General features: G+C 37.2%; 1 protein-coding gene across 1 annotated transcript in view; it reads left to right on the forward strand.

Moving 5' to 3' along the window:
• AGMO (alkylglycerol monooxygenase) overlaps positions 1-25,215 on the forward strand; it is a 353,562-nt gene that overhangs the window by 89,319 nt on the left and 239,028 nt on the right. The gene's annotated exons all lie outside the window — the stretch shown is intronic.

The raw sequence follows: 25,215 nt of genomic DNA on the forward strand, positions 1-25,215 counted from the left end.
TTTGGATTCCTTTTATTTCCTTTTCTTCTCTGATTGCTGTGGCTAAAACTTCCAAAACTATGTTGAATAGGAGTGGTGAGAGTGGGCAGCCTTGTCTTGTTCCTGATCTTAGTGGAAATGGTTTCAGTTTTTCACCATTGAGGACAATGTTGGCTGTGGGTTTGTCATATATGGCCTTTATTATGTTGAGGAAAGATCCCTCTATGCCTACTTTCTGCAGGGTTTTTATCATAAATGGGTGTTGAATTTTGTCAAAAGCTTTCTCTGCATCTATTGAGATGATCATATGGTTTTTCTCCTTCAACTTGTTAATATGGTGTATCACATTGATTGATTTGCGTATATTGAAGAATCCTTGCATTCCTGGAATAAACCCCACTTGATCATGGTGAATGATCCTTTTAATGTGCTGTTGGATTCTGTTTGCTAGTATTTTGTTGAGGATTTTTGCCTCTATGTTCATCAGTGATATTGGCCTGTAGTTTTCTTTCTTTGTGACATCCTTGCCTGGTTTTGGTATCAAGGTGATGGTGGCCTCGTAGAATGAGTTTGGGAGTGTTCCTTCCTCTGATATTGTTTGGAAGAGTTTGAGAAGGATGGGTGTTAGCTCTTCTCTAAATGTTTGATAGAATTCGCCTGTGAAGCCATCTGGTCCTGGGCTTTTGTTTGATGGAAGATTTTTAATCACAGTTTCAACTTCAGTGCTTGTGATTGGTCTATTCATATTTTCTATTTCTTCCTGAGTCAGTCTTGGCAGGTTGTGCATTTCTAAGAATTTGTCCATTTCTTCCAGGTTGTCCATTTTATTGGCATAGAGTTGCTTATAGTAATCTCTCATGATCTTTTGTATTTCTGCAGTGTCAGTTGTTACTTCTCCTTTTTCATTTCTAATTCTATTGATTTGAGTCTTCTCCCTTCTTTTCTTGATGAGTCTGGCTAATGGTTTGTCAATTTTGTTTATCTTCTCAAAGAACCAGCTTTTAGTTTGGTTGATCTTTGCTATCGTTTCCTTCATTTCTTTTTCATTTATTTCTGATCTGATCTTTATGATTTCTTTTTTTTTTTTTTTTTTTTTTTTTTTTGCGGTATGCGGGCCTCTCACTGTTGTGGCCTCCCCCATTGCGGAGCACAGGCTCCGGACGCGCAGGCTCCGGACGCGCAGGCTCAGCGGCCATGGCTCACGGGCCAAGCCGCTCCGCGGCATATGGGATCCTCCCAGACCGGGGCACGAACCCGTATCCCCTGCATCGGCAGGCGGACTCTCAACCACTTGCGCCACCAGGGAGGCCCTATGATTTCTTTCCTTCTGCTAGCTTTGGGGGATTTTTGTTCTTCTTTCTCTAATTGCTTTAGGTGCCGGGTCGGGTTGTTTACTCGAAATGTTTCCTGTTTCTTAAGGTGGGATTGTATTGCTATAAACTTCCCCCTTAGAACTGCTTTTGCTGCATCCCATAGGTTTTGGGTCGTCGTGTCTCCATTGTCATTTGTTTCTAGGTATTTTTTAATTTCCTCTTTGATTTCTTCAGTGATCACTTCGTTATTAAGTAGTGTATTGTTTAGCCTCCATGTGTTTGTATTTTTTACAGATCTTTTCCTGTAATTGATGTCTAGTCTCATAGCATTGTGGTCGGAAAAGATACTTGATACAATTTCAATTTTCTTAAATTTACCAAGGCTTGATTTGTGACCCAAGATATGATCTATCCTGGAGAATGTTCCATGAGCACTTGAGAAAAATGTGTATTCTGTTGTTTTTGGATGGAATGTCCTATAAATATCAACTAAGTCCATCTTGTTTAATGTATCATTTAAAGCTTGTGTTTCCTTATTTATTTTCATTTTGGATGATCTGTCCATTGGTGAAAGTGGGGTGTTAAAGTCCCCTACTCTGATTGTGTTACTGTCGATTTCCCCTTTTATGGCTGTTAGTATTTGCCTTATGTATTGAGGTGCTCCTATGTTGGGTGCATAAATATTTACAATTGTTATATCTTCTCCTTGGATTGATCCCTTTATCGTTATGTAGTGTCCTTCTTTGTCTCTTCTAATAGTCTTTATTTTAAAGTCTATTTTGTCTGATATAAGAATTGCTACTCCAGCTTTCTTTTGATTTCCATTTGCATGGAATATCTTTTTCCATCCCCTTACTTTCAATCTGTATGTGTCTCTAGGTCTGAAGTGGGTCTCTTGTAGACAGCATATATATGGGTCTTGTTTTTGTATCCATTCAGCCACTCTGTGTCTTTTGGTGGGAGCATTTAGTCCATTTACATTTAAGGTAATTATTGATATGTATGTTCCTATTCCCATTTCTTTAATTGCTTTGGGTTCGTTATTGTAGGTATATTCCTTCTGTTGTGTTTCTTGCCTAGAGAAGTTCCTTTAGCATTTGTTGTAAAGCTGGTTTGGTGGTGCTGAAGTCTCTCAGCTTTTGCTTGTCTGTAAAGGTTTTAATTTCTCCATCAAATCTGAATGAGATCCTTGCTGGGTAGAGTAATCTTGGTTGCAGGTTTCTCTCCTTCATCACTTTAATTATGTCCTGCCACTCCCTTCTGGCTTGTAGAGTTTCTGCTGAGAGATCAGCTGTTAACCTGATGGGGATTCCCTTGTGTGTTATTTGTTGTTTTTCCCTTGCTGCTTTTAATATGATTTCTTTGTGTTTAGTTTTTGACAGTTTGATTAATATGTGTCTTGGTGTATTTCTCCTTGGATTTATTCTGTATGGGACTCTCTGTGCCTCCTGGACTTGATTAACTATTTCCTTTCCCATATTGGGGAAGTTTTCAACTATAATCTCTTCAAATATTTTCTCAGTCCCTTTCTTTTTCTCTTCTTCTTCTGGAACCCCTATAATTCGAATGTTGGTGCGTTTAATGTTGTCCCAGAGGTCTCTGAGACTGTCCTCTGTTCTTTTCATTCTTTTTTCTTTATTTTGCTCTGCATCCGTTATTTCCACTATTTTATCTTCCACCTCACTTATCCGTTCTTCTGCCTCAGTTATTCTGCTATTGATCCCATCTAGAGTATTTTTCATTTCATTTATTGTGTTTTTAATCGATGCTTGATTCATCTTTAGTTCTTCTAGGTCCTTGTTAACTGTTTCTTGCATTTTGTCTATTCTATTTTCAAGATTATGGATCTTGGAAATAGAATCTTGGATCAGCTTTACTATCATTATTCTGAATTCTTTTTCAGGTAGACTGCCTATTTCCTCTTCATTTGTTAGGTCTGGTAGGTTTTTATCTTGCTCCTTCACCTGCTGTGTGTTTTTCTGTCTTCTCATTTTGCTTAGCTTACTGTGTTTGGGGTCTCCTTTTTGCAGGCTGCAGATTCGTAGTTCCCGTTGTTTTTGGTGTCTGACCCCAGTGGCTAAGGTTGTTTCAGTAGGTTGTGTAGGCTTCCTGGTGGGGGGGACTAATGCCTGTGTTCTGGTGGTTGAGGCTCGATCTTGTCTTTCTGGTGGACAGGTCCACGTCTGGTGGTGTGTTTTGGGGTGCCTATGGCCTTATTATGTTTTTAGGTAGCCTCTCTGCTAATGGGTGGGGTTGTGTTCCTGCCTTGCTAGTTGCTTGGCATAGGGTGACCAGTGCTGTAGCTTGCTGGTCGTTGACTGAAGCTGGGTGCTGGTGTTGGGATGGAGATTTCTGGGAGATTTTCGCTGCTTGATATCATGTGGAGCTGGGAGGTCTCTTGTGGACCCGTGTCCTGAAGTTGGCTCTCCCACTTCAGAGGCACAGCCCTGGCTCCTGGCTGCAGCACCAAGAGCCTTTCATCCACCCGGCTCAGAATAACAGGGAGAAAAAGTAGAAAGAAAGAATTAGTAGAAGAAAGAAAGAGAGAGGGAAAGAAAGGAAGAAGGGAAGAAAGGAAGGAAGGAAGGAAGAAAGGAGGGAGGAAGGATGGAAAGAAAGAAGGAAAGGAAGGAGGGAGGGAGGGAGGAAGGAAAGAAAGAAAGAAAGACAGGAGGGAGGGAGGGAGGAAGGAAAGAAAAAGAAAGTGGAAAGAAGAAGGGTGGGAGGGAGGGAGGAAAGAAAAAGAAAGGAAAGGAGGAGCGGAGGGAGGGAGGGAGGAAGGGAAGGTAGGAAAAAAAGAAAGAGTAGGTAAAGTAAAATAGAATAAAGTATGAAATATAGTAGCATTATCAAAATTAGAAAGTAATTATTGGAAAACAAAAAAAGGACCGATAGAACCCTGGGACATATGGTGGAAGCAAAGCTATACAGAGAGAATCTTACACAGAAGATTACACATACACATTCACAAAAAGAGAGCAGGGGGAAAAATCAAAAATTTTGCTCTCCAAGTCCACCTCCTCAATTTGGGATAATTCGTTGTAAAAAGAGGAAAAGGGCGAGAAGTCTGAAATCTTGCTCTCTAAGTCCACCTCCTTAATTTGGAATAATTCGTTGTAAAAAGAGGAAAAGGGGGGAAAGTCTTAAATTTTGTCCTCAAAGTCCACTTCCTCAATTTGGGATGATTCGCTGTCCATTCATGCACTCCACAGACGCAGGGCACATCAAATGGACCGTGGAGCTTTAATCCGCTGCCTCCGAGGCTGCACAGAGAGATTTCCCTGTCTCTGCTCTCACAGCTCCCGGGTCTCAGCCTTGGACCTGGCCCCGCCTCTGCGCGTAGGTCGCCGGAGGGCGTCCGTTCTTCGGTCAGACAGGATGGGTTTAAAGGAGCCGCTGATTTGGGGGCTCTGGCTCACTCAGGCAGAGGGGAGGGAGGGGCGCGCAGTGTGGGGCGGGCCTGCGGCGGCAGAGGCCGGCGTGACGTTGCAGCAGCCCGTGGCACTCCGTGCGCTTTCCCGGGAAAGCCGTCCCCGGGTCTCGGGACCCCGGCAGTGGCGGGGTGCACAGGCCCCCCGGAAGGCGGGGCGGACAGTGACCCGCGCTCGCACACAGGCCCCGCGGCGGCGACGGCGGTGGCGGCGGCGGCGGGCGGCGGCCCACGCCCGTCTCCGAGGTCCGCGCCTTACCCGCGGCTCGCGCCTGTCTCCGGCGCTTCCCCAAGCAGCCCTCTTAATGCCCTCTCCTCGCGCACCAGGAAACAAAAGGGAAAAAAGTCTCTTGCCTCTTCAGCAGCTCCAGACCCTTTCCCCGGACTCCCTCCGGGCTAGCCGTGGTGCACTAACCCCTTCAGGCTCTCTTCCTGCCGCCAGCCCTAGTCCTCTCCCTGCGCTCTGACTGAAAGCCGATACCCGAGCCTCAGCTCCCAGCCCCGCCCGCCACGGCGGCCGAGCAGACAAGCCTCTTGGGCTGGTGTGTGCCTGAGGGCACCGGTCCTCTGTGCCAGAATCTCTCCGCTTTGCCCTCCACACCCCTGTTGCTGTGCTCTCCTCCGCTACTCCGAAGCTTTCCTCACCCCCGCCACCTGCAGTCTCCGCCCGCGAAGGGGCTTGTAGTGTGTAGAAACCTTCCCTCCTTCACGGCTCCCTCCCACTGGTGCAGGACCCGTCCCTATCCTATTGTCTCTGTTTATTCTTTTTTTCTTTTGCCCTACCCAGGTATGTGGGGAGTTTCTTGCCTTTTGGGGGGTCTGAGGTCTTCTGTCAGCGTTCAGTAGGTGTTCTGTAGGAGTTGTTCCACGTGTAGATGAATTTCTGATGTATCTGTGGGGAGGAAGGTGATCTCCGCGTCTTACTCTTCCGCCATCTTCCTCCGGGCTCTCGGAATGTTTCTTCTGTATATCTTTTTGAGAGAAGTGTCTATTCAAATATTTTGCTCATACTTAAATCAGATCATCTGTCTTATTGTTGAGTTACAAGAGTTCTTTATATGTTCTGGATACTAGGTCTTTATCAGATATGTGACTTGAAAATATTTTCTTTCATTCTGTGGGTTGTCTTTCACTTTTTTGATAGAGTCCTTTGATGCATAAATGTTTTACTTTTTAATTAAGGCCAATATATCTATTTTTTCTCTTCTTGCTTGGGCTTTGGTATCATATCTGAGAAAATATTGCCTAAGCCAAGTTCACAGAGATATACACCTATGTTTTCTTCCAAGAGTTTTATAGCTGTAGTTCTTATATTTTGATCCATTTTGAGTTATTTTGTGCGTAGGATGAACACAGTGATTTGCAAATAGAGGTTGCACAGAAAAAAATTATTGAATTAAACTGAGTTGAGGGTGAGATGACTAGAGCATTTTCTTCTGATAGAATTTTATTCCACTGAGAAAGTATAGAATTGTCCAGGCAGAGAGACAAAAGGTGAATACTTTAAAATGCATTCCACACCCAGTATGAAATATGGGAAAAACACAGAAATAAAAATTTTAGAGACTGAGATTATAGTTGATTGGTTGAGAATATGATCATAATACATAAACTATAGTAAAGTATGTAGATCACTATAAATTGTTACACATAGGTAAGAAGTGATTATTTGTACTGTTAGTCTAGTTTTGTTGCCAAATTGTTTTGTGTAAGTTACTCACTCTCTGCATCTCACTTTCCTTCTCTATGTGAAAACTTGATAATGTCCAGTGATTGCATATATTGCAGTGAGAAGAATAAAAAAACAAGCACAGGCAGAGGCCAGGTGACATGGAGGTTTGTCATAGTGATATTCTAAGGAAAGCAAATAAGAAAAATGTACATCAAGAAATAAGAGTACCCAAGAACTGTCATTCAGGTGAGATAGCATGGAGGAACAGAATAATTAATAACTGGGAGAAGAAAATCCTAAAAGCAAGTTTTATGCAAATTGTATAATATACATCAAATACAAAGGGGAATAATTTAATTTTTATTTTTTATATGGCAAAAGTAAGCTATGAGATTCACGTACAAAATTAAGCAGTATATTAACCCTTAACTGATAGTGAAAATTGGGAGTCAAGATTCTAGTTCCTAGATAATAACATTGTAATAACTCTATAACATTTAACACTTGGCTATTATCAGGTAACAATTTTTGTTTTCCTTCTCTCCTCCCTCCCTTCCTTCCTCCTTTCTTGCCTTTTCTTTTTTCTTTCTTTTTTCCTTCTCTTTTTCTTTCTTTCTTCCTCTCTGTGTCTCTCTCACTCTCTCTCTCTCTTTCCTTTGTTCAAATTTCCAATTTCTTAAAGAAATATCAATTTTACTGGCTAATGCTATTACTAGCCACTGTTTGACTGTACCATACCAAATCAGAACCAGCCTATTCCTAGCATGAGTGTTTGTGCAAATGAATGTAAAGTCCTGTTGATACAATGCTCTCCTGCAAACATTTGCCAAAATGCTATTGTCCTTCTAATGAAGAAACTGAAGCCAAACATGATTAAGGAATATAATATAATAATAATGTAATGATTTGCGTTAGTTTATACTAGAATTTGAGGCATTTAAAGTCTTGTGCCTTTTGCATTACGAGAAAAACCCTTACTATAGATTAGAGTGTTACTATGTTCAAGTATCCCTTTTGAAAGTGAAATGGTCCCTTATAGTCATGTCTGAGAGCATAGTACCAAGAGGTCAAAGGTTATACAGAAGGAGCGGTCCCCAGGAGGTCCTTGGGGAAGAAAGAAAGAAAAAAGTGAGGGAGGAAAGAAGGAAGGAATGAACAAACGAACGAACAAATGAAGGAAACTGAAAGTAAGGAAGGAAAGACAGACTCATGTCTTTATACTATTTCAAAGTGTTTAACAATATTTTGTTTTGAAGCAGCTGTGAATCAGTAGCACAAGGTCAATGTTCCCTTTTCTTTCAGTGGTGGACAAAAATCCCCATAGCCATTCAACACAGTATAATAACAGATAAATGTTATCAAATTAAAGGCAATGCGTGACGCTCTCTATAACCCTGGGCCTCTCACTAAACATGTTGTGTGCACATGTGCCATCCAACATTGCTGAAACAGTGACATGGTCCTGAGACATTTCAATGTTACACATTTTTTGAAACAACAGAGAAAGATGTAATTATCTCATTGTAGTTTCATGTGGCCAATTTTTATTAGCCTAATTCTTTGAAAATGGATAATTCATATTAGTGTGTTTCTCTGTTAACCAGAATATTTAATTACCCAGAACTCCTCGTGTCCTATTATAGAAAGATTATTAGAATCACTCTTACCTTGTTAAAATATAGGCAATAAATTATAAGCATTGTCTTCTTTGAGCCTTATAGCTTCCATTACAGTGAAAATAATTTTATATCATATCCGGTTTCTTTTCCATTAAAAATAATGTATGTATCCCTCTAGAGTATTGCTTGCTATCCCTGATGAAGAGGCTATAAGAGCCCAGTTACGATTCTGGTTAAAAACAGCTGAGAGGATTGAAACATCCTTTGCTGAAATTTTTATCTTCTTATAGTAAAATCTGATGCTAAACAGTTTTCCTAACATATTTAACTTCATCTTTCACTGCAAGAAAAAACTGTAATTAAACAAGTAACAATAGTTAACATTATCTATTGAAGATTTTTTTATTTTTGTTCAAATTTTATTTTTGCCCCTTCCAAAGTGTTGCATAAAAGAATTTGTTTAATTTTCTTTAGTATTTCACGTTTTGATTCCTAAATATATTTTTCAAATAAAAGTAAAAAATTGTCAAATGGGTCCATTCTATTAAAGGAGAGTGAATTGGCCAGCAACAGGCCTTTGAGTAAAACCAAAGAAAGTAGCATATACTCATGAGCATTTGATTGCTGGGAGCACATTTTATGGCTAAAAAGGTACAGAATCCAACAGCTTTGTGCATTGACAATAATATCAGGCACTTTGTATTTGTGTGTGTGTGTGTGTGTGTGTATGTGTGTTTATGTGTGTGTGGTTGTGAATAGATAACCAAGATGAATAATCTCATTTACATAAATACTCACTCTAAAATCCATAGAGGGACTTGTTCTTTTCTTCCTTTCTTTTTTTTAAGTAAATACTCTTAAATAAATATTTTTGGTGAAATTTCAAAATATTAGTGCAAATATTTTGAGGAAAAAATAGTATTTTCAGTAAATTTAACTGAAATAGAAGTTTAAAATATTTAGTTGAGGGCTTCCCTGTTGGTGCAGCGGTTGGGAGCCCGCCTGCCGATGCAGGGGACACGGGTTTGTGCCCCGGTCCGGGAGGATCCCACATGCCGCGGAGAGGCTGGGCCCGTGAGCCATGGCTGCTGAGCCTGCACGTCCGGAGCCTGTGCTCCACAACGGGAGAGGCCACAGCAGTGAGAGGCCCGCGTACCAGGAAAAAAAAAAAAAATTAGTTGATATAATAGAAATCATCTGTGATATTTTACTAAAACTTCAGAGGCTTTTAAAGAAAAATTAAGCTTCATGATTACATAAATTAAATTGGAAAAAGAGTTGAGCAGAAATTCATTTAAGTGTCTGTGTCTTAGAACTAATTATTGTAAAATTTGAGAAAAGGGGCTTTTAAGATGTAATGAAATGTTAAGTGGTCCTTCTTTATTTAAAACAAGTGATGTTTGAATTCCATTTTTTCCTTTCCCTAAATGGAACATTATTAACTTGTTCATATTTTGTATTCTTTGCTTTGAACATTAGTAATAGTTCCTAAAAATACCAAAAAAAAAGATTTTTTAAACCAAGTAGTACTTTACCTTTTTTAAACCAAGTAATACTTTGTAAAACTAAAAAATATACATCAGTTGGGTTAATCTCAATGTCATTGTTTTGGATTTGTTTTAAAGGAAGGCATACTCTAACAATTATTTTGCATTATATATATATATATATATATATATATATATATATATTTTTTTTAATGAAAGTTGCTCTCTTAATATACTAAACTCCAGCCTTCTAGAAATTATTATTTTAACATTCAGGCAGAGCTTCAACCCTAACCTTTTCTGAGGATGTAACCTAACTAATCAGGTCTCAGCTATATTATCTTTCCCTGATCTCCATTATATGCAATGTTTACGCAACTAGTGGTTTACTATTTTCTAATATTTACTTTTTCATATGACTGTCTTTATCTTCTCTTTCTGTCTAAAGAGCAAACTTTAAAAAGTAGGCACTAGGCATCACTCACTGTGCATTTTATGTCATGCAGAGCTGTGGGCAGGTACCTATATTAGAGCTCAGAAAAAAGTGTGGGCTCTGGGGCCAGATGGTCCTGGATTCAGATTCTGGCTCTGCATCTTTGTAGCTGTGATCTTGAAAAGTTGTTTCCTCAATTTCCTATTCTTTAAAACAGCAAGAAAATAAGAGTTAACTCATTGTTAAGCTTAGCAAGGATAATCTCAAGTATCTGCCTAGAGCTCTACACATTTTCACTCTTCAGTGTATGTTATCTTTCATTTCTCCTTCAAACTACCTTCACCTCTCCTCACAATTGCTTGCAAGAATTATTTCTTTTTAGTCTTTACTACCCACCACTCTTTATTATGGTTGCTTTTTGGTGTCCCTAATTCAAAAGTAATATAAAAAACTTGGTGGAATTTTACTTGTGGTAAAGTCTTGCCAGTGACCTAGGTAAAAACTAAAACAAACAAAAACCAATCTAAACTACTAGAGAAATCACTCATGGCTGTTAAGATCAACTTGAGTTTTTATGCTTACTGGTTTTGCTTGCAAACAACTGGATATCTATTTCACTGGACAGTTCAAAGAATTGGGTAATTTGCTTAAAGCACGGAGATAATAAGACCAATGTGGTAGGTCAGATCACCATGTGGTTAGTTGTTTTCACTGGATTTGGTGGTTTTGACTAAATTTGTGACCTGAGGCAATCAAATGAGTAACTCATTTCTATCAATCAGAATCCAACTCATGTGTAAGAAAGAAAAGTCCACATTCTATTTCTGCTTGATATTGTAAAGGTAGCCATATTGCTCTTCATGAAAAACAATACCCTCACTCACTCATTGAGATGAGAACATTGCAGACTTTCAATTTAAATGACTTTGCCACCATCACACAGCTTCTGAACATACTGCTTCCACAATAGCACTTTTTTTTTTTTTTTGCACTAAGGAGCTCAACATGTCTCAGACACCTGTTTCATGTCATCTTATATAAATTCCTTTCATTTTACTTACATTGCAAGGGTTCCCTCCTATTGCTCGACTCTCCATAGGGGTGGAGGTATAGCTGGAACATGTTATACTGTGGAAATTACGTCTAAAAAGCACACTGACAATTGCTATTATTAACACAATTGATCACTAAACTCTTATGTCTGGAAAAAGAGGGTCAAGACATCCTTAAATAGATCCAGATTCTCCCAGGCTACCATGAGGATGATACTTTGGTGAAAAGTTTAATGAGAGAGGAAATTTCGAATCTCTTTTACCATTGGTTAGATAAACAGCATTGGTCCCTTTCAGCTAACATGGTCATTTATTCCCCTCAGTCCCGCCATTTGGTTCCTCAGCCTCCAACCACTAAGTTTTGAGCATTGGGGGAAAGGTTTCATTGGCATCACTTATTACCATTAAAGCACTTCCCTTCTGAATGTTGGCTGCCAAAGTATGTGGTATCCTGTGGAGCAAGAGGATGAGGACATAGATTGCAGTGAGGCTGAACAGTTTGCACTTCCTAGCAGTGACACCAGACATCAATCTTTCCAGAAGACAGCCGAGAACACATGAACATAAGAACTCTTTAAAAAGAACAAACGAGGCATTATCCAACCAAAAAAAAAAAAAAAAGTGCCACCAAAGCATTTTCCTAGTAAGTTTCCCAAAGATGAAAATGCACTGAAATGACTTAGGTTGTCATGAAAAGCATTTTCCTAATAAGTTTCCCAAAGATGAAAATGCACTGAAATGACTTAGGTTGTCATGATGCTTGTTTAAAGAAACAAATAAAAAGCAATCTCTACTTTATAAGGTAGATATTTATGAGGTTTAAATTATTTGCAGCATAGTGTTTGAGAATCATTTAATTGCCTCTCAAAGTATGAGGGTGTTTCATGTTTTACATGTGCATATCAGCTGGTCTTACAAAAGAATGCTAATTTGGTCACAGTTAATCTGTTTCACATGGTCTACTGCATCAACCGTGACATCATTATAGGAAATCACGTTATGCAACTCTGCAACATGAGGAGAACTGGGGTTTTTATTTTTTGGCCATTTGACAAAGTTTCAGACAAGATGATCACAAGAAAAGAGGGAATTACTAGGCAAAATGTGTTCAAATCATTGTTTTGACCTACATGAATTTGTCGTGTTATCTGCTAATAGATTTATGGCTGCTTAAATTCACACTGCACTGCAAAGCTCAGAGATCAAGGCCAGTTATTGTGGACTCCTGGGTGTTAGACTGTGCTGAGAAATGTTCCACGTGTGCCTTAAACTTTGGTAATATTTTGCTTCATGACCTTTTATCTGGAACCTATTTAATTGATCTTCATTGCTTGCAAAATAACTTTAAAAATAACAGTTCCACATACTAATGACATTATAAAACATTTCCAACAACTTGTTTTCAAAATTATATTGAAATACAATGGTCCCCTTAGGAAAGAGTATTTTTTCAATAAAATATCTGGTCCTTTTTATTTGACGGGGTAGAATTAAGTTCAGTTCACAGAACAACCACACATATTTGGAATGGCAGAAGAAAGGGCGAGAGGAGTGCGTGGAACCCTTAACTTCCTTTGGATATCACGAGCAAGTGTGGGTTACCTAGCAGCAAAACCACGGGGATTGCCCTTTGTGTTTTGACAATATCTTTGTTTTCCATTTGGGAATTTGAAAATTTTTAGGGAGTTTTGTGTAGCCATATTCTTTGATTTATTTTTTTAATGTTTGAGGCTTCTGAAAAAAAATAATGCTAAAGTGCTGTATCACCTTCCTATTCTCCCAACCTCATAAGTGTATCAAAAATATATATGTTCAAGTAAAGATTAACTTCATGATAAGGTAAGCTTAACTGTAAGCAGGTGAGATAGCTCTAGTCATGACTTCTTGCAGATGGTTAAGAAAGCTGTAAACAGCATCCAGGTGGACAGGCTCCCAGTTTGATGTTCTAACTTCAGGACTAGAGGGGCAGTAATACACCATTTAATAATATTTAAAATACCTTGAGGAATTAGAGGAAAATTTTCTGTAGTATAAAAGCTGTCTCATTATTTTAGAGTTAGTGTCAAATAGTTTTTGAGTTTCTTCATATACTGTTCCTTATGGATTTTTCCTAAAATGTCAAGTCTTTGAGGAAAGAATCTTACATTTTATTGTTGACTTTCACAAATAATAATGTTTTTCTATGTTACCTGTGCCACTCCACTTTTCTCTTTATATTTTTTATATATATGGTTGTTCCTATTAGTAATAAAACCAACTTTTAGGCCTGTTTGCTACCATGTATTAGAAGACAATATCACAAACTAATGTGGAGTCATTTAAAAAATTTATTCATTTAGTGATACTGGGTTTTGTCCTGATCATGTGCTAAACATTGCATAAATATCAAAAGAGAGGGCAGAAGGATACAAAAAAGCACTGAGATCTAGTTCTGCTTTGAGACCTTCCCTGGCTGTCATCTCCCTTGCCTGGATGGCCAAGGTGGTAGTAATGCCATTAAGAAAGAAGGGCAACAGGGGACAGAAAGTAAGACCATGAGATAGACTCAGGGCACAATATGTATAGAATCCTTAAAAGGAATTCAGACCCAGAGTCCATGGAAACCTGTAGACTGAAGGATTTGGGAGCCATCAATTTTTGCATCAGTGATTCTTGAAGTCATTGGTGGTAGCACACCATGAAAAACAGTGAGAGTGAGGGGTAAAGGAAAACAAGAGTTGGTCCCTTTAAGGTGGGTGAGAATCAGGGAAGAAGTCAGGGAATTGCATCTGGATGAATAAAGAGGAAAACTGGGAGCAAGGGGTGTCACTAAAGCCAGAATAAAAGAGTTTCAAACAGAAGCAATGGTCATATGTTTCAGAAAGTTCAAATAGGACAACGTCTAAAATGAGGTCTTTAGTTTTGGCAAGAAAAGAGGCCAATAATGATTTTGGAGAGAACTAAGTGATATTAACAATGAGCTTAAGAATGAATGCGAGGTAAGTAAGTAAATAATCTGCTCTTTTAAGATGTTTGAGATAAAAACAAATTAAGGAAAGGGGAAGCCAAGGGTTCATGTTTTACAAAATGGAATGTTTAGATATGACTGAAATTAGGGAGATGGAATCAGTGGGAAGGAAAAAGAAAAAATTTTAAAGCATTGGTTTTACTAATGAAAATACATGTATTTAGCAAATAAAATCAATATTTATTTGGTTATTGATTATTCAAATGAAACACTTTTATTTGGTAAGCATAGAAAAGAAAATACATTAGTGATCTACTATACAAAGATAATAGGTGCTGTGGAAAATACAACAATGGACAAATTAATCCCTCAAATTAAGTAGCTCATAAAATAGGGGAGGATGTAAAATAGCAGAGCTCTCTGTGACATTAGAGGCCAAGGAGTAATAAGAATTATACAATAATTGTAGCTGGGAGGGCTGAATATGATTTCCTGAAGAAAATGACACATGCAGTTATTCTTGAAAGATGAAGAATATTTTGACAGTTCACACAAAGACGGGACCAGGAAAGGGTTGAGGGTGTTCAAGATGCCCAGAGAATGGAGGGTACATGAGAGAAAAAAAGAGGAAGATACATATTTTTTCATGTACTCTTCATGTGTCACAAACTGTTACTCTTCCGATTTTATTTGTCATTTGGAAATGTAAAAACTATTCTTAGCTTGTTGACTGTACAAAGCAGTTTGTGGGCTGGTGTTTGGCCTGTGATGTCAGTTTGCTGACCTGCACTAGATTGTGAGTGATATAAGGGCAGAGTATCTTACACATAGATATCACACAGTGAATATTTTCTGGTTGTACCGAGGCAATGAGGCCTTAATCCAGGACAGCAGGTATGAGAGAGGAAAGGAAAAAATCAGGTGATTCGGTGGATTGATGGCAGTCAGTTGGGGAGTCTTGGTGGGGGCCGGAGGGAGGGAAAAGGAATGATCAAAGGTACAGTAGTCATATTACAAGGTCAGAAACAGAAAGAAGAAGCATGGGCACAAAACAGTAAATTCATTTAACAAATAGCATTTGGGTTTGAAGGTCATGTAGCAGTGGAGTCATGGTTGGGGACTTAGGAGGTAGAATATGAAGTTTTGTCTATTAGAATAATGGGGGATATGGTCCTGCACAACCGCTTCCATCTCTCAATGGCCAAAGAATATTCCAAGACGTCTTCCTCAAATAGTAGTGAGACTCAGTAGTCACTGATAACCTCCCTTTTAAACCAGACATATATTCAGATTTCAGACATACATTTACTTTACAGGGAACAGAGGAAAGGGCAAAGTAACTCATCACAGTAACAAATAACGTTCAGTTCTATGATGTATCAGCAACTGATAATAAAAGAGTGAGGAACAAATGTGTAGAACGAAATCTATCAGATGCAGATTGGTTCCTCAAAGATCAGGGACAATGCTAATCTATGTCAGAATGAAACCATTCACAAAGGATAGACTGACCTGTTCCAGTTGGGACATCCAGTGCTGATTCACTCTGGCACCTTCATTGGACACCATCGCATTTCTTGCAAATTCAGTAGTCTTCCAAGCTTCTAACTCGTTTGCTATGAAGCAGTAAAAATTAGTTTCAGAACACAAAGGTAAATGGTAAGACCAATAGAAAGCCCTTATTATTGTCAAAGAGATCCTGGTAGGTTTTGTTGCTGTTGACAGGGGTAATCTGTATCCACTCAGGAGGCTTAATAGAGGGAGAATAAAGACAGATTGCAGCCACCTTCTAACTAGTGGTTTTAGTGCCATTTTTTCCTGCTTTCCTGTCTTTTCCTGACAATCCCTGGTTGTTTTGCTTTCCTGTTCACTTCCTTACGTTGCTCTCCTTTCAAACTTTGGGGGTTAATTTGTTCTTGGATTCTGTGACTTGTGGAGACAAATTATAGAAATCATTATTCCAAACATAATACAGCAGAAGTTCACTGGGTCTCACCACAGGCGAGCATGCTGCACAGAAGGAGTGCTTGCCAATCCTAGCTAACTCTATTGACATAAAGACAGCTCTTCTCCCATGATTTCTGCCCCCAGATTGTGCTAGTTAGGTCATTAGGAATGCCAAATATATGTCATTAAATCCTCTGGAAGGTTTCTTGCTTTTATTCTATGTAAAGCATGTGGATTCCTTAGAATCTGAATATATTGGAAATCTCATGATAAAATCACTAACAGCCCCCAAAACCTAAACCATGATATTACTGTGCTGTTGCTAACCAGGACCCACATGCACTAGAATTTGGTTTTATTAAATGGGTAAGTGACCTTCATGAGACATAAAAATTGTCAAATTCATAATTGTTTTAAAATGTAATACTGATAACTTTTATTTCAAAGAATTTGTATTTAATTCTGCCAACTTTTGCAGAGAGGGATAGTTTTCCTATAAACACAGCTCAGTTTCCACATGGTTGAAAGGTATGGGAATCTCCCTTAACCAAAAATCTCTCTTCACTAGTCTGTTGTACTTCTGGAAATGTCAGTTTTCAAGCCACTTAATACTTTAGTTCAATAACACTTTTTCTATTGAGTGAGGAAGAGCTCCTTCCATGCATTACCAAGGATATAATCAGGATTCTCTAGCAAATTACTTGACCCATGGCCTAGGGCCGAGGTAATATCAATCTGAATAGAAAGAAGAGAACTCTAGGTGAATATTTAGTCTTGGCAAGTATCAACACCCAAAATGGCTAGGAGCAGAGGGATATAAATGGAGAATGATGGAGCTTAGAGAAGGAAGAGTGTTCATGACATCAAACTGTTATTCACAGCATTCTTTTCAGGCAGCCTATAACCTTCTAATAGAATGGACAGTAAAGTCAAAAATTACCATTTTATTCTTAAGGTAGTAGACAACCAGTTTATCTCATGGGTTGGAAGTGTTGCAGAGATTATATGGACTGACAACCTACAATAAAGCTTAGTCTACTCTGAGAGATGGAGTAGACTGCAAAGTAGAACTCTCTCTACTTTCATATGTAAATGCACTACTATTTCTTTCTACTCTGTCTTTCCGTGGAGCCTTAAGCATTTCTTTGAAGCTCTCATTTTGGAAGGCTATTGATAAGAAAATACGTTACTTTGAGCTATGCTAGTTGGAGGTTGCTTTTAGAAACACAGGTACCCAGTATGCTATGAAGTGCTTTCCTCATAGAAGTCAGTCCATAGGAAACACTGAGTGATAGAGTACATAGATCTGTAATAAGGTCACTGATATTGGGGGGTTTTGCATCATATTCCTATGTATTAAGAGCAAAAATGACTAGTGGGGAATAAGTTCATTGAGCGATAACAAATCCCAGTGACTTAGCACAACAGATTTATTTCTCATTCACATCCTGGTTAAATAAGGGTCAGTGGGAACTTTCTATTCTACACTGATAGTCAGATAGCCAAGATCCTTCTGTCTGGTTTCTTTGCATACCCTAAGGCCTCAGCGTCCTCCACTGAATATCCTGTCTGGCAGTTGGAGGGGAACAGAGAGAGTGCAAAGGATCACAGCAGTTCTCAACCCCTGCCCAGGGTGACACACATTATTTATACTCACTCTGCATCATTGAGAATCAGACACACAAACCCACTGAGGGGCAGTGGGGCTAGAAAATATGGTTTCTGCCAATGATAAAATTATTAATATGTAATAAGAAAAATAATCATTACTTATGCAAGTTATAAAATCTCATATATCCCTTTCCTCATTTATAAAAGGAAAACTATACAAACATCTACCTCTAGTATAGTTCTAGATAATACATGAATTAATACATATAATGTGTTTAAAATATCCCCTAGAACATGATAAGCACTTTTGTGTGTTTACAATCATTGCTGTTGTTATTTTTATTATCATTAATCAGCCTCATCTTTGAGTAAAGTCAAGGAGGAACTCATAGCATTTCTAACCATTAGGCAAGTAGGCAATGACCCAAATTTAAATTGTATGAGATATTGTAAAATCTCATTTCTAGAAAATGTGGAGAATAGACATATAGAAAGACAGGTAGGGAAGGGGTCACTTAATCTGTCAGACAGAGTGAAGCTAATGTCTTCTTTTTTTTTTTTTTTTTTTTTGTGGTACGCGGGCCTCTCACTGCTGTGGCCTCTCCCGCTGCGGAGCGCCGGCTCCGGACACGCAGGCTCAGCGGCCATGGCTCACGGGCCCAGCCGCTCCGCGGCATGTGGGATCTTCCCAGACCGGGGCACGAACCCGCTCCCCTGCATCGGCAGGCGGACTCCCAACCACTGCGCCACCAGGGAAGCCTAATGTCTTCTTATATTTCATGGAAGCCTTGGTTATAATAATCTTTCAAAAGTTGTTAGGAAACAATGACTACAAAGTGATACAGGACATGTATAATTTACACAGAATTATTTTTATTTTAAGGGATGTAAAAGTTTCCTGTATCAATGAGTTCTTTGTATATCTTTCTTTTGCTTCTATTTAGTTGTAGGTTCTTTCAGGGATGTTTTTTGTTTGTTTGATTGATTGCATGCTTTTATCTATCAGAATATCCACAAAGATATACATAGTAGGGATTCAATAAATTAGTGCTAAATAAATCCTTATTTTTAAAATAATACACAATTTAAATGAAATCTTATCAAATATAATCTTAATTTTTTAGACTTTCTGAAATGGATTTAAAATAGAATACAATTGAACTAACTATGGACGTCTCAAAATTCTGAAATTTTAAAATCACATTTTTCATTTTTATTGATAGTGGATATGGTAGGTGGAAATAACATTCTTTTATATCTTCAATTAATTTTAACATTTCGTCCAGATAACAATAATAAGCATCATATTTTTTCTTGCTTTTGTATTGTATAGAAATGGAAGTTTTGATTGAAAAGATAATATACATTCTTAAGGATTTATTTTTGCTTCATACTAAAAAGCTGTATCTTCTTTTACTTTTTGTTTAAATTTTTTTCTTTTTCTTCTTTTTTTTTTTTTTTTTTTTTTTTTTGGTGGTACGCGGGCCTCTTACTGTTGTGGCCTCTCCCATTGCGGAGCACAGGCTCCGGACGCGCAGGCTCAGCGGCCATGGCTCATGGGCCCAGCCGCTCCACGGCATGTGGGATCTTCCCAGACCAGGGCACGAACCCGTGTCCCCTGCATCGGCAGGTGGACTCTCAACCACTGCGCCACCAGGGAAGCCCAATTTTTTGTTTAAATTTTGAAAGAATTTAAACATATGAATGGAGAACTAGTCTTTTAAAATTCTGCATGCTAGTTTTTAAAGACTTCCATGTGAACATAAATTTTAAAGAAGTATTAAAGTTGTGATTGCTAGAAAGATTACAGAGACAGTTTAGTGTTTGTGACAATTTTAGAGCCATCATTTCTTACGTCCTCTAGAGAAATGATTTAATATCTACATGTTGCCAAATGTATAGATAAAAAGTGAAAATTTGGTTAGTCCTTCAGATGACTGGTTTCTATGATGCTGAACATCTGGATATATGCAAAATGTGTTGAACAAAAATATGGAGGTACAGCCAATTAATCAGTTTTATTCTCATTGATTTGACATTTTTAGATATACTTAGTCATTTATGTTTTGGTATTAAGTGGGCAAAGGACAGATTAGAAAAAAATACTCAATAAAGACTATCCATCTCTATTCACTGAATGAATTAGAAATATCAATTTTATCATCACTTTGATTTGTTGCTATAGGAAGTGAATGAAATTGTGATGACAAAATTGATGATGTCATCATCAGTGCATTCAATGAGGGTATATTCTTTGTTGTTTCACCAGCTATTAAATTTTCCATTTAGACTTTACTTTGACAGTTCAAGTCTGTTACTAATATTTTGATTGCTGAGTTCAGTTACTTTTTTGAAATCATTTATCAATCGTGCTTATCTGTTGGAAAGAGATGGAACAAATTTTTAAAGGATTCACTTATACCTGGTACTGATATTTTCAAATTCAGAGTGACATTTGTTTTTATTCTAAAATAGACTAGTTCAGTGTTTTGTAGTGTTAGATTTCCTGCAAAAGGCAGTAAGCAGTAGCTCCAATTCAAGAGGTTTAGCACCATCATTTAATAATGTGTGTTGAGCTCCTTAATGTCCTTTACTTATTGGAAATTACCAAATACATGTCATCTGGGGCTCACAGAATAGTTGGTCCCAGTCACCTCCATTTCTGAAGGAGAAATAAAACTCCAAGAGGGGAATGAATGCATCAAATAAATCACTGTTGAGAGAGAGAGAGACAAAATTTTAAAAAGCTTTCTCTCCTTTAATGAAACTTTTTCCCCTCTCCCTTTTAATTTCATTTTTATTACTTATAAAATAAAGAATTTGAACTAAGTAACCTCATAAACTCCTTGCAGTTCTCATGTTCCATAGTTACCACACAATATGTTAAATGTTCCATCAAGTGTTACTAAACATGCCTTTCTTGGTGCAAACACCAACATTTTTCAACTATGCCTGAACATTTTTTCCTTCATAACTCGAAGGTTTTCCAAATTATGAGTGAGGGCAAAATCATCACCCCCAGGATGCCCCAAGACTTCCTGTCCACTACTGAAGATTAAATAGCTATCATATAGCTGTAAAAATTCCTTGTAGACCTTGTTTGTGTCTCAGATTAACCTAAAGAATTATTTCTCTCCATTTCATAGGTGACAAGTAATGACAAGAGACTTATTTAGATATACTTTAGATGTATAGTACATATAGAATCTGTTAGCTTCTAAATTACAAGTTAACTCTGCTTACAAATTTGTCCTCATTCTGAAAAGTTTCTTGGAAGTAACCTCTGTTCTTATACACACTAAAAATATCTTTAAATATAACTCTCGAGTATATAAATTGGATTTCATCATAATTAAAACCCAGTGTTCTTCATTAGGTACTGTAAAAAAATGAAAAGTCAAACCGCAGACTGGGAGGAAATATTTGTGTGAAGAATATATAAAGATATCTCAAAACTCAATAATAAAAAAAAACCAAATTAAACTGTGGGCACTAATTTTGAATAGACAAAGAAGACATATAAATGGCAAATAAGCACATGGAGAGGTAATCATTGTCATTCGCTATTGCAGAGAAGCAAATTAAAATTTCAATGTGATAATAATACACACCTATTAGAATGTTATCATATAAAGAAATAAAAATAAAATTAATAATGTCAAGTGCTGTCAGAGATGTGTAGCAAATTTAACTCTCATATACTGCTGGTGGTAATACAAAATGGCACGGTCAGTTTGGAAAATGTTTTGACAGTTTTTGACAACCTAATGTAAACATCCCATACAGTTCAGTAATCTCACTCCTGAGTATGTGCCAAAGTGAAATGAAACTTATGTTCACATGAAAACTATACTAGAAAATTTATAGATGCTTTATTTTTAATTGCTTTATTTTATTTTAATTTATTTTTATTTTTAACTGGAAACACTTGAAATGTTCAACTACTAAGTGGATCAAAACACAACAAAACAAAAACTGCGGTACATCCATACAAATGCAATACTACTCAGCAAAAAAGGGAACAAACTACTGATAAACACAGCAAAATGGAGGAATCTGTGATGCATTATGCTAAGTGAAAGAAACCAAATCAGTGGATACTAGGGACTGAGAGTGAGGTCAAGGAGAATTGACCACGGTATTAATTTTCTACTGCTTTTTAACACATCCGTGGCTTCTCTCACAGCTTCTGTAGGTCAGAAATCAGTGCACAGCTTAGATCAGTGCTTCTGGCACAAGGTCTTTCATGAGGCTGTAGTTAAGCATTTAAGCTGTCTGCTGGCTGTAGTGTTATCTGAAGACTCAATTGGGGGTGGATCAGCTTCCAAATTCACTTACATGATTGTTGGTGGGATTCAGTTTCTTGTGGAGTTTGGGTTGAGGAGCTTAGTTCCTTGCTAACTGGTTAACCTGAGGCCTCTCCTAGTTCCCTGTCATATGTGCTTCTCCAAAGGGCAGTTCACAACACAGCAGGTGACTTTGCTCAGACAGAGTATATGAGAGTACAAGAGAAAGCACCTAAGACATAAGCCACAGTCTTTTTATAACCTAATATCAGAAGTGACATCCCATCACCTTTGCCAAAATTACATTTACTAGAAGGGAGTCATAAAATCCAGCCCACACCCAAGGGGTGGGTTTATGCAGGGGGTTGAACACCAGTAGGCAAGAATCACTGGGTGCCATCTTAGAGGCCGCCTCCTATAGGAATCCTCTGGATCCCATGGATTCTTATTTCTCTCACATTCAAAACACACTCACCTCTCCCAAGGTCCTAAACATTTCATCCCATTACACTATCAGTTCAAAGTCCAGAATCTCATCATCTGAATCTGGGAGCCATGGTAGAGTCAGGCTGCCACACACAAAGTGGAACAGGGAACTTTTAGGGGTGATCAACACTGTTCCATATCTTATCTTGATTGTGACAGTGATTACACAGTGGTGTTTGTTTGGTAAAAACTCATAGAACTAAATATCAAAAGGGATGGATTTCACTGTATGTAAGTTGTACCTTAATTTACAAAAAAAGAAACAAGGTAACAAACTCAAGAATATAACATACATACAAACACACATATTACATTAAATTTTGGCCAAACAAATTGAATGATTGGTCAATGTATTAATAAAATATATGTAAAGAAATCTATATTTTGGCACTGGAAAGTAGCATTATTATTTCTAATATCATTAAAAAGCCATAATAACATATCATATGCTTAGAAAATCAATAATTTTTTCTTATAGAAAAAGAAAATTATTATTGTTGACAACTTATAATTTTATTAATATTTTTTCACAGAAAGAAGTCTATTGTGATAATATCAATTTTTTCTCTTTAACATTTGGTTTTCTTCCTTAGAACAGACAACTCATCAATTCAAGTATTAGGGAAGATGAACATGTATATAAATGTACTATTAACTTTTTCTCATTTTATTTACTAAAAAACTGTGGGGACAATTTTTTATAAAATGTATTTTTATAACCACCTTTGAAGATAATTTACTTCAAGTAAACTGAATATAGACTGTGGAAAAAAAATTCTGTATTTCTTCTTGTTTTTCCCAATTCTGAAAAGTGACAGAGGTAAGGCAGTGGGATCCAGTTACTGCACCCTGTTTATACAGCTGTACTTCATTGAATGAAGGCTTGTGTTACACATGTTTGTGATAGGAAGTAAATGCTTTTAAAACAACTATAGAGACAGGTCTTTAACCTCCACCCTCATGGATTCTTTGTTCCACCATTTAGCTTCTGTGGAGATTATAAGGAGGTAGTTCCAATGCATATTATTACCCTCTAATTAAACCCCATCTGATTAGCTCATCCACTTGTGAACTCATAACATGGATACATTATGATGAATTTTTTAAAACAAATCCTGAAAGGTCCAACAAAGTAGTGTTTTTATTTGTAATGAAGTTTTTATGTGACAGATTCTGAAATGTTCAATAATGGGTATGTTCTAAAGAGAAAATGCTGTTTAGATTACTTCAGATGTTCAATCTGTAAGAAATTTTAAAGGATTTAGGAGATTCATCAAATTTATTACCTCTTAATAATATTCCACACAACATCCGAAGATTTCAAGTTCCATGGGATTCTTTGTATCTCTCTTATTTATAGCTATATAGGCTAGTCAGTAAACCAGAGATTTAGGTTCTAGGTTATTTCAGAGATTATGCTTGGGAAATTAGAGATCATTATGGTGAAGTAGTTCTCATTTGTGTAAGAACAATTTCCTTCATTGCTAGGGTAGAAATACAGGGTCATCACTAGGAACAATTAAAATGATTAAAATGTGAAACCAGTCAGGATCTAAGTTAGATATAAACTGATGGTTTGTGAAAATACTTGCCCCACTTGAAAATATATGACTTTAATAGAAATGACTTCTGATAGAGCTATGTATTCATAATCCTGTTCATAATCTCATTCTCACAGAACTAAGTCTTTCTTATATCTCATTTGTTTACCAAAACTCTTTTGCACATTTTATTTGGTAACTCCCTACATAGATTGTCCATAGACCTTTCGTTTCCTAAATGAATGGCCAAGAAGAAGTCCACCCAGATTGACTATATCTATGTCTATATCTCCATTTATCCATGCTTTTCATGTTAAAAATTTCTAACAAATTGTTCTGCCATGTGCCATGTATTTTAACTCTGAATATATGGCAGCTGCAGAGACCAATAACTCAATATTTCCACTTTTAGTTTCACTGTTCAGTTCCCATGCATCCAAGCCTAAAAGATTTTAAATTTCTAATCTATACTGGCAGAGATACAGTTATCACATCATATGGTTAATTCTATCTCGTATTTGTAGCAAAGGAAAAAATATAAGTTAGTTTAGCTAAGAGCATACTTTCTTTTACTAAAACAGAATATATGGCATTTTGATCTGTAATTCTGGTAGGAAATGAAAAATGAAGGCAGAATGAAAAATGTGGGCTTGTTTTCTTAAATGCCATATACTTAGGTGGTTATATATTCCATATACTTAAGTGGCACACCTAAGTGTGCCACTTAGGTGGCACATTTGCTGTAGAAAAGGCAAGCAACTATCCTTTAGGTATATATGAATCTCAAGACAGTATGAGGGCAATTTACGTAGTGTTCAGTGAAAATTAACAATTTTCATTTTCTTTTTTATTTTGAGGACAAACAACAATTATGTGGGACAATTTTAGAAATGGTATACTGTTTTGGTGAGGTATGGGAAGAACTATATATAACTATTAGTTATTAATATATATCTGTAAATAAAACTGAAACCTTAAATCTTAGGGCCAGATGTTATTCTGCTTTGCCTCTCATTCCAGTAGACAGATTTTAAAATTTCTTAAAAAGCCATTAGGGAAGAATATTATGAAATATTTCATTCCAAAATTTATACACCAATTTCTCCCATCAGAGTACTCTTCTTTAATTAGAAATATGTTATCATATGCTGAAAAATTATTACAATTCATTGACTGTATTTGTTACAACATTACCAGTTAGCTTTTATGATTTGTCATATTGTAATATGTTAGGAAAGTGTAAAGTTTGGAAGTCATTTCAGTTTGCTGAAGGCATTTAATTATATCATATACACTATACATATTTATTGGCTATGTTTCAATTTTTTTATTTCTTTCTAATTTATACCCTCTCTGCTTCCAAAAATGATTTGAGGCAGCTCATTTTAATTATAATTATATTGGCTAGCTTT

The sequence above is a fragment of the Mesoplodon densirostris genome, chromosome 9 (genome assembly GCF_025265405.1).
Source record: "Mesoplodon densirostris isolate mMesDen1 chromosome 9, mMesDen1 primary haplotype, whole genome shotgun sequence".
Classification (NCBI taxonomy): domain Eukaryota; kingdom Metazoa; phylum Chordata; class Mammalia; order Artiodactyla; family Ziphiidae; genus Mesoplodon; species Mesoplodon densirostris.